The sequence below is a fragment of the Meleagris gallopavo genome, chromosome 3 (genome assembly GCF_000146605.3).
Source record: "Meleagris gallopavo isolate NT-WF06-2002-E0010 breed Aviagen turkey brand Nicholas breeding stock chromosome 3, Turkey_5.1, whole genome shotgun sequence".
Lineage (NCBI taxonomy): Eukaryota > Metazoa > Chordata > Aves > Galliformes > Phasianidae > Meleagris > Meleagris gallopavo.
In genome coordinates, this window is record NC_015013.2 from 38,715,017 (window position 1) to 38,725,803 (window position 10,787).

Consider the following 10,787-nt stretch of genomic DNA (forward strand, 5'->3'; position numbering starts at 1 on the left):
CTCTCAGCTATGGCTGTCTTGCATTTTCTTGCATGTCCTCTCTCCTATGTGAAGTATTCATCATCCTGCTTGAACTACTGGCCTAAAGGGCTGAGCTCTCTTTGGCTTTGTCCTGTATAACATGTTTGTATAAAGACCTTTTCAAACCAGAACTGAAATAAAATGATTTTGAGGGACATTGCTCCCTTAAAGAATATCTCTTCACAGTAGATAAATCTTTTATATGATTCCTCTAGGCAGAGCAAACCATGGTAGAGAGGTTCACTTCATGTGACCCTTTGGGACTTTGAGACTTTAAAAAGAAATGTTGTGACTTCACCAATGGCAACATTTCTTGGGTCTTTTTTTGATTTCTTTCCTAAGATAAATCAGAGAATGCAGTGAAGAGAATCCTCCAGTACTGAAGTAAGCCTTCAGGAAAACTTAGCATACTTTTCTTTATGTGACAATACTTGACAGACCTTGTTACCTACAAGGTGCCTTTTCTTTTGTGTCTTTTGTTCTGCTGCACAGTTGAACTGATATGCAGCAAAAATGTCTTAACAGTTATAATAAAAATGAGATCTCTGCTTTTTGGATGTTTGCAGGCACCCTTTGTTTTGCCCTTCTGCTCAGCTTGCAAAGACCTCTCAACAAATTCCTTACCTTTACTGGTGATAGTAAAGCGTTTGCTACCCACTGCTGCTTCCGTTACCTTCAATGAAGTTAAAGATCATCATTTGATCTTTAGGTGCAGTATGCAACATAATTTGTGTCCTCTTTTTACAACATTCACCACTCATTAAGTAGATGGCCTACAGGCTGAGATATGTAAATTAGCTAATTATCTGAGTGCTGACATAAAATTTAGTATTAACTCTTGTCCTCTTTGTGGAAGCTGTCAGACATTGCTAGCTCCAGACCTTTGGCATCTTCAGTTCTGTTAGATTTCTGTGAGCACAATCTGTATAGGTTCTGTATGTTTTCTCTTTCATCCCCCCGTCAATCTTTTCATTGTTTCTCATCGGGATGTTTTGAAGCACTGATGTTAGCAATTATTTATGGTGTTTTTAACGCCCTCTAGTGGTACTTCCAACGTTTATTACGCCAGTTCTCGACAGGACTATACAGAGACCTTGACATCAAGGTGAGTAAATACGGACTTTCAAAGAATGCATATACTACAAAGCAGTCTGTGTCATCAGTACCAGTCACTATGCTGATTATAACAGAGCAGCTACAGCAGCCTAAGTTTGTGCCTAAAAACGTGCATGTAAACTTCTCAACCAAAAATTCACTGCCTCACCCCATATCCATGCAGCTTCCCACCTTGTGTCTTTTCAGGGTGATGTTTCAAGAAGATTAAGTCTGATATGAGTTTCAAATAACGCACATGTTCTCTTCAGACCACAGTGCTCAATCCACCTGCATGAAGATCTTAGAGATGCCAGGAGTTCTTTAACTCAAGAATTTTTCCTCAATAATTTTTTTGTTAGAACTTCATTATATGTCATTAATTTTATGAATGTCACCCTAATACACTGGACAAATCAGGTTACATATCAGGAGCTAAGGGTTTCCACCTGGTTGCTCTAGCGAAAGATCAGAATTGAAGCTTAAACAGAGGCAAGAGAGGAGACCCTGGAGTGATTTAAATTATTTACCAGTAGATTAAAACATGAAAAGTATGGAAGGATGTGGAACTCAACAGCTGAAGTTGAAAATGATAAGGTTACCAAAGTTATACATTTTAGGACATAATGAAATGCAGTGGTTGACTTCAGCTGATGATAGCTGCTAGAAAAAACAGTAGACTAAATATTTGAATAACTGTCAAAATGTCAGATTATGAAATCAGGTGTGAAATCTTTCTCTGACAATAAAATAATATTCTTATTTTACTCTAAAAGCTTTTTTTTCAGATTGAAAAGTATTAATGAACTATAATTATATAAAGCAGTAAAATGGTTTTCATGGTGAAAACACCTTTTTCACTAACAGTACTCACCTATTTGCACATTGTTCTGAAACAATATTAAATTTAATTTTTAGACTGTTACTATAACACTACTTTCTAATTTGCAAATATGTGTCTAGTGTGTATTATTTTATTTAATGTCTGTATTGTCTGCTATGCAACATTCTTACAGCTTCTCTAGATAGAAATCTAATCAAGGACTGACAGCATAATTGCCAAGTATATGTATGATCTATATTTTACAGCTTTATTAGCTTTTTAATCTCACTGGTAAATTTCCACTGTGTTTTTCAGTAAATTTAACCTAGCCAACGTCATCCTTCCAGAGGATAATTACCATATGCTAGATAAAAGACTATACACAGACTGTAAACAGCTAAACACCATAATACGTACAGATGAGTAACACAAGGCCTTCACATAGCAAATGTAGGTAAAATAATGGATGTACAAAATAAAGACTATTGTTAAAGATAAAAATTTCAGAATAGTATAGAAAAGTAATACATGTTCATACTTCCAGTACATTCAAAGTTTGCACAGAAAAAAAGAAAAAAATGAAATATGAACTGAATATGGTAATTTATTATTTGCTTACATCTGTGGATTAATGAAAACTGTAAACTAGAGACTGAATGAACCACCCTATGCATGATAGATGTCCACTTTGATCATGTAAAAAGTCATGTCAGTAGAAACTTAGCATATATTGTGACTGAAGAATCATAGAGTTATTTGAGTTGGAAGGGGCCTTTAAGACCATTTAGTTCCAACCTTCCTCATATGGCTACAGACACCTCACACTGCCCAAGGCTCTATCCAATTTGGCTGTGAACACTTCCAAAAATGTGGCACCCACAGCTTCTCTGAGCAGCTGTACCAGTCCCTCACCACCATCACAATAAATAACTTCTTCCTAATATCTACTATAAATCTACCCTCTTTTTGCTAAGGCCATTAAGCCTTCTCCTATTCTTGCACTCCCTGAAAATTGTCCCTCCTCATCTTTCCTATTGTCCTCCTTTAAGTCATGAATGGCTGGAAGAAAGTGATTTATGAACTGTTATTCACCATTCAAAACATAAAGGCTTGAGAGCATCCTGGTAAACTGTAACCCAGAAGTGTAGATTGTACCTAATTAAATTGTGTAACTCATTGCTGCAGGATGTTTTGGATGCCAAAATATAAATCCGTTCAAGAAGCAATTAGCTGAATTAATGGAAGGAAGTCCCATTAAGGGCTATTAAAGATAAAAATGCGGGTACAACCCTAACACCTCATATTTCCACAGGGACTCTACATCATGAGATGTGTATAGTATGTGTATAGTATGATACTTTTTTCACTTTACTCCTATACAAAAATCCAGATCAGTGTATGAGATTCTAGGCACTACAGACCTTTTTCTGAGCTACCATGGATGTTCTTGTCATAAACTCTTCCCAGTTATCCCTGAGAAGGATTCAGATCTGTGAATGCAAACAAACAAACAAACAAACCCAGGTAAATGCAAAGCAGTCCCATCAGAAAACCAGAGGATTTCCCTTGAATGGAAAAAATGATGGGAATACTTCTTGGTCAGTTGTGAGGGTGCACTCCTTGTCCCTTCTTTCCACCAACCTGGTCATTATGCCCAAGGCCTAGTGCAAAAAGTGCAAAAGATCTTGTCCTTGGGACAGATAACAATCAACGTTTTTGGAGACAGTTAGCAACCACCATATTGTCTCAAACTGGGTGCTCAAAGAACTGATAACGGACACCTGGGTCAATAGATCCAAACTTAAGTTGCACAACTGAGTCAATTATCATACTCCATTAATAGAAAGCAGCCTAAGAAACTCCTTGAGAGTTCTTCTTGCAAGCAGCTGGCTGTACATCAGAATCTCTCTTTGAGTAAGGACACCTCTTGAAATTACTCAACGCTAGCGCAAAGATTCACCTGGGATGTGGTAATGCCTTGCTGACAGATCCTCGGTAAGTCATTTATTGTTTTTATGATATACTAGCTTCAATAAGACTTGATCTTAAATTCATTATGCACCCCCCACACACACCCTGTGTGTGCCAAACAGTCAAGGACATTTAGCCATTTAGAATTTTCTTAAGCTGCTGTCAACATTGTTCAAATTACCCTCTTACAGCCATTTTATATCAGTAAATATCTTTCTGGCATCCTCTTGCAAGTGAAGTGTGCAGTCTCTACTTTTAGTAAAAAAGTATAGGGCAAATATATGTTATCCTGATCTATGTCCATATCCTGTACAAAATATAAATATCACTAGCCTGAATCTTAAATTGAATTTCAGATTCTATAACAATTAAAATGTGCAATAAATTAAGTGAAATGAAATCAACCATTTTTATAATGTGTGTGTGTGTATGTGTGTGAAGCCCTTTCTTTTCCTATGTTATCATATTTCCATTTAAAATAATTGTTTTAGGATAACTTTCTTTTAATTAGGTGCTTTTAAGGGCTACAGTTAACACTGAGAATGTGAAGCTTTGGAATAGTTTTCTCATTATGTTTTCTTTCCTTTTTCAACAATGTGTAGAAAGAAACCCTTTTCTTTCAGTCGTTTCTTTAATGACCTTTGTCACTCAGTCTTCAAACTGAGCTGAAGACATTCTGTGAGGGTTTCTGCCATTCTTGCACAGGAGTCTCTGATGTAAACACTAAGGAGAAGCTTTAATTGATATGCTTAAAATAATTAGAAAGCAACAGAGCTCAGCAGGGCTGTTTAGGACTAAAGGCTAACAAGGAACTAAATCCCCAGACAATGAAGTGATCATTAGGAAAACTCAGAGATAAAACATGACATTTTGGAGAGTTGGAATGTGTGATTCAAAGTATTCTGGAAAAAAAAAAAGAAAAAAGAAAAAAGGGAAAAAATCTTGCAGAAATGGTGCTGTGGAAATGAAGCAGGATTTATGCCATTTTTGTCTCTGTGAGCATGTGTGTCTTCTTTTTAAAGTATAATATTTAAATATTGTTTATGGATGTGACAGTCTTCATATAGTTATTGGAGACATTCTTGTGAACCTCTTATATGCAGTATTTAAAGAACAATATCTTGTTTTTCAAATATCTGACTCATTTATTTTTATTATAATTTTTATTTCTTATTTTTTAAAGTGCAGAGTTATACTTCTGCTTATTTGGTGTGCCTGAACAACAGTCATTTATTACACTGGAAACATATGAGCAGTGAGGAAAATATACTGACTCACTGGAATTCTGATAACTCATTTAGGGTAAAAGTTACCAATGAGTTGCTCATCTTCCTGAGAAATATGGATAATACTACAGTACTTCCATTTTATGTCATACATATTTTTCTCCCTTACTCCTTCCAAATTATAATTGATTGGGAAAATCCCTTGGCGGTCAGTCCTGAAAGACAAAGGAGTCCAGAAAGGCTGGACATTGATCAAGAAGGAAATCTGAAAGGTGCAGGAGTAGGTTGTCTCCCTGAATGTAACATGAGCTGGAGGGAAAGAAGACTGGTGTGCTGGAACAAGGAGCTTTACTGAGAATCCAGGAAAAAAGAGGAGTTTATTGTCTTTGGAATAAGGGTTAGGAAACTCAGGAAAAATGCAAGAATATTGCTAGGATATGTGGAGGGAAAATTAGGAAGGCAAAAGCTCGGCAGGAATTTAATCTGGTCATCGTTAAAAATAATAACAAATGTTTTTTTCAAATATATTAACAGCAAAAGGAGGGCCAGAATCTCCTGCCTTTATTAGATGCAGCAGGGAATATTAACACTGAGGATGAGAAAGAGGCTGATGTTTTCAATGTCTTCTTTACTTCTGTCTTTAATAGTCAGACCAGTTATTCTCAGGATAGAGAATAACTGATCTGGAAGACAGTGATGGGGAGCAGAATAAAACCCCCAAAATTCAAGAGGAAGCTATTAAGGGCCTGATAGTTTGCCTGGACATTACAAATATATGGTGCTGAGGGAGCTGGTGGACATGACTGTCAAGCTGTTTTCTACCATCTTTTTATCAGTCCTGGTCAACTGGAGAGTCCCAGGTGTACTCACACTGACACACTGTCTCCAGTCCCAGGTGACTGGAGACTTGGCAATGTGGTGCCCATCGACAAGAAGGGTAAGAAGAAGGATCCAAGGAATTATAGGCCTGTCAGCCTGACCATGGCATTGGAGAAGGTCATGGAGCAGACCATCTTGAGTGCAATCATGTAATATCTGCAAGACAAACAGGATCAGGCCCAGCCAGCATGGCTTCACAAAAGGCAGATACTGCTTGACCAACCTCATTTCCTTCTGTGACCAGGCAACCCATCTAGTGAATGAAGGAAAGGCTGTGAATGTAATCTACCAAGACTTTAGTAAAGCCTTTGAGATTGTCTCCCACATGATTCTCCTGGAGAGTCTGGCAGCCCATTCTTCACTGGGTAAAAAGCTGGCTGGAGGGCCAGGCTCTGAGAGTGGTGGTGGTACACAGAGTTAAATCCAGTTGACAAGCAATCACAAGTGGTGTTCACCGGGTGTCGGTATTTGGGCCTGTCCTGTTTAGTATCTTCATTGGTGATCTGAACAAGGGAATTGAGTGCACTGTCAGTTTGCAGATAACACCAAAATGGGGGAACTGTTCATTTGTCTGGTAGTAGGAAAGCCCTACAGAGAGACTTGAATAGGCTGGATTGTTGGGATGAAGCCAATTGAGTTTCAACAAGACCACGTTCTGAGTTCTGTACTTTGGACCCAACAACCCCAAGCATCATGACAGGGTTGGGGGCAGAGTGATGAGAAAGCTGCACAGAGGAAAAAAATCTGGGGGTTTTAGTGGACAACTGTCTGCACATGAGCCCGCAGTGTGACAGTGTACTGGTGACAGGTGAAAGGACGAGGGGAAATGGTCTCAAGTTGTGCCAGGATAAGTTTAGGTTAGATATCAGGAAAAACTTCTTTGCTAAAAGGGTTGTTAAGCATTGGAATAGGCTCCCCAGGGAGGCAGTTGAGTCACCATCCCTGGATGTGTTTAAAAACCATTTGGATGTGGTGCTCAAGGACATGATTTAGCTGAGGCTTGTTAGTTAGGGTAGTATTGTTTGGTTGCGGTTGGACTTGAAAAAGACTTTAAGGTCTTTTTCAAACCTAAGTAATTCTATGATTCTATGATTCTATGATTTATTGTGGCTAATGAATGCTAATGAATTCCTGGCTTGTATCAGAAACAGTATAGTCAGGGAGACTAGGGAGGTGATCATCCCTCTGTGTTTGACACTGTTGAAGCTGCACCTTGAGTACTGTGTTCTGTTTTGGGCCCCTCACTACAGGAAAGACACTGTGGCCCTGGAACATGTCCAAAGAATGGCAGTGAAACTGGTGAGAGGACTGGAGCACAAGTCTTACGAGGAGTAACTGAAGGATCTTGGATTTTTTAGTCTGGAGAAGAGGAGGCTCAGGGGAGACCTTATTGCTCTATACAGTTACCTGAATGGAGGTTATGGCGAGGAGACGTTTGGCCTCTTCTCCCATATAACTAGCAGTAGGACTAGAGAAAATGACCTCTAGTTGTACCAGGGTAGATTCAGGTAGGATATTAGGAAAAACTTCTCGGAAAGAGTGGTTGGGCACTGAAACACACTGTCCAGGGAAGTGGTGGAGTCACCATTCCTGGATGTGTTCAAGAAACATGTAGATGTGGCACTGAGGGGCACGGTTAGCGGGTATAGTGGTGATGGGTTGGTGGTAGGGCAAGATGATGATGGAAGTTTTTTCCAACCTTTATAATTCTATGGAATATGTTTTCTGCTGCAGAATTTAGAATTTGTACACTCAATTTGTAAAAGTGTTAATATAAATTTAAGGAATTGAGTATGTGTGTTGAACAGTGAACTCAACAATAGTAAATATAGCAGTGTTTTGTTTTTTTTTTCTGCCTGAATCTATTAGCTTTCATTATTCTCTGATCTGCAAGAAGCAAAACAATTCTACAGACAGTTTTTCTTTCTTGCCATTTTACTATTAATAGCACATAAATAGGATTATATTCAGTATCCTACTGTTATTAATCGAAGAGCATTGTATTGCCAGTGCAATAAATTACTAATGACTCTCACTTAAGTCTTAAGATAGAAGTGATTACATATCCAAAAGTAGAAGATAAAGTTAATTGTCTGTGTATTTTTCTTACAGATAAAAGCACCATACATACCCATGCTATAATGACATCAGGACCATGACTCTACCAGTGAATTAATGTGGAAGACAATGCTGTTAGTATGGCAGTTGAGATGGGTGAGATGTATTCTGCATCTGACCTCCTGAACCAGAAACTGTGGAACCAGGGCAGAGGCAAAGCAGAGCACATAGGTAAGGCTATGAAGGCTGGCAAAACTGAAAAAGAGAAAAAGGAATGGGTTGTTTGATTTCCACATAACAATACTTCCTTTTCTGATTGTGAAGCTCAGATTCCTGTAACAAATAATGATGTATTTTCTCCAGTAAAGTTCTCCTTTGTTGAGTGAAAGGTAATACAGGCATTTTCTTCTCTCATTTTTAGTAGCAGTAGCAATGGTAGCCTTGACTAATCCATACTTCTAAGGACTTGTTTTCTGACTTTAAAAAGCTCTTTGAAAAGTTATAATTCAATAACTTTGTATTGTTAAAACTGGTAAAATAGAACAATTTGATTTTCACCAATATTACAAATATTATTGAGTTCCTCTACAGCATAGGGAACAAAAGAAAGCATATTTTTATAAGAACTTGAGTATCATCCAAATAAGTTTATAATAAGTGTTTAAGATCATATTTTATAAATGATAAATGTTTTCTTTATTTTTTAATTCTCAATATTACTTATGTTGATCATTTATTCATAAAGACATATCAAGTTCTGGAAGATGAAAAGAGGAAAACTCAGGTCTTTGAAATATATAAAATGAGAATTTGAGTGGAGTGTGTGGGTAAAGATGTGGGCAACTGTAGAAATACATAGATCTAGATCATATGAAGCTGCAATTATTAAAAATTAAAATTAAGTATCGGAAAAAAAACAAACAAATCATTTTTTGATAGCTTTCTCAGTTAACCTGTCTATAGTCTGGTGAGACAAACTGATTTTAGATATTTTTTAAAAATTATTTATTTATTTATTTATTTATTTTAATCAGGGCACATTGTATCTTTTGTGCTTTCCATACATTGCTTAAAAAATTCATGATCAGGATATGGTTCTGTAGTTTTTTTTTTTGCAACCAAGGTCATGTAACTAATTTTTATGACAAGGTCCATTTGAGTTTTAACTTTTTTAAAACAGACATTTTCAGTTCTGCTGTTTTGTCTTTACGAAGCATTCCTTGATATGCATGGGATCTGTCAGCACATTTCTGCATATAATGTCTTTTCAAATTGTAATCTTTTAAAATTGACACAATTTCCTTGTGAATTAAGCATAGTTCCATATTATTGGTTAGCACTCCAGTGTGCCTTCCCTGTGTTCAAAGGCCGGGCTGGGCTGCTTGTCAGGACAGATCTGCTGCCATGATGAAGCAGCAATAGGAGGCCCAAACCACAGTGAGAGCTGAGCTGGGCCACAGACCACTGGTTGGACGTGCCTGAATTAAGAAATCAAGGTGAACGTAATCAAGAGTGTCACATAATTACAAAGCTAGAGATAGTTATGCAAAGTGAACAAAGGAATCCTTCACCCTTTCATTCTCACAAGACTTCAGAACAACAGTGTATCCAGTCTTTGGCAGTAGACTTTTAGAGAGAGGTGCTTCAAGTGGAGTTAGTCCAGAAAAAAACAGTGAAAACCATAAGCAGTTGAAGAAATGTCCTGTTAAGAAACACTTAGTGTCTTAGCAAAAAAGGGAGTGCTAGGTTCAGAGGCTAAGGAGAAAAGGTTTTCAAGTATTCCTGAGTGGCTTCTGCAAAAACAAAATGATGTCATCAGTTTTCCATGCCCAGAATTTTACAGGAATAGTGAAGTTCTGAAATATAATGGTGGGAAGATTATTGCGCTTTCACTAGGGAACACATCCAGGATAGATTTATTTTTGTAGACCATGGAGTCTTCTTCAAAACTGTATTACTGTAACATATTATTTAAACTTCTGAATTTTACTAGATAAATAATTGTACCTATTCTATATCCAGTTTCTGGGGTACAGTATCTTTGTGTTTTCAATCAAATGAAAAATACTGTCTGTAGAAGAGCCAAAAGCAGCAAAGGTTTCATGAGTATTGAAGGATATGGTCTCACCATAATGTTCCTGGAGGTCTTTGAGCTGTATAGAATGGATAAATAAAAGGAAAATTAGTAAAATTAGTATATTATGATTTGCAGGCTATATCCACAGAAGCAGAAATAACTATTTCTCTGTGGCTGTATCCTCTGAATTTTAGCATACTGTCTTATTTATCTCAGCTATCTGATAAAACAGGAGATTATAAAACAGGAGATGCTACGAAATGGACTAGGAAAGAAAGCATGTTTTATATGTTCCATATTTTTTGGTTTATCTGCCTGTTTCCCATACCTTAAATTTAACTCTTTATTCAGCACCTGATAAAAGTGTTGTAAGTGCTCTTTCTTTTTATCAGGAGTTAATTATGTCCTTCTGTGTATAAACTATTCTTATAAATATATATGTTACCTTCTTAGTACCCAAATTTAGTTAAAAATGACAGCAGAAATCTCTTGGCATTGTTAATGAGTCATTTTCTTTTGAGAGAGGAGATGTTTGAAGTTGACTTAAATATAATAATTTGAACATTAAATGGTATGAACAACACTAAATATAATATTCTAGAGTGTCCTGAAGAAGATCCTGCTGTAATATTAATCACTT

General features: G+C 37.0%; 1 long non-coding RNA gene across 1 annotated transcript in view; it reads left to right on the forward strand.

Moving 5' to 3' along the window:
* LOC104910238 overlaps positions 1 to 10,787 on the forward strand; it is a 60,212-nt gene that overhangs the window by 32,567 nt on the left and 16,858 nt on the right. Inside the window, exon 3 of the long non-coding RNA XR_004159223.1 lies at positions 8,125 to 8,301. This is a non-coding gene — a long non-coding RNA (uncharacterized LOC104910238). The remainder of the gene's footprint in view (positions 1 to 8,124; positions 8,302 to 10,787) is intronic.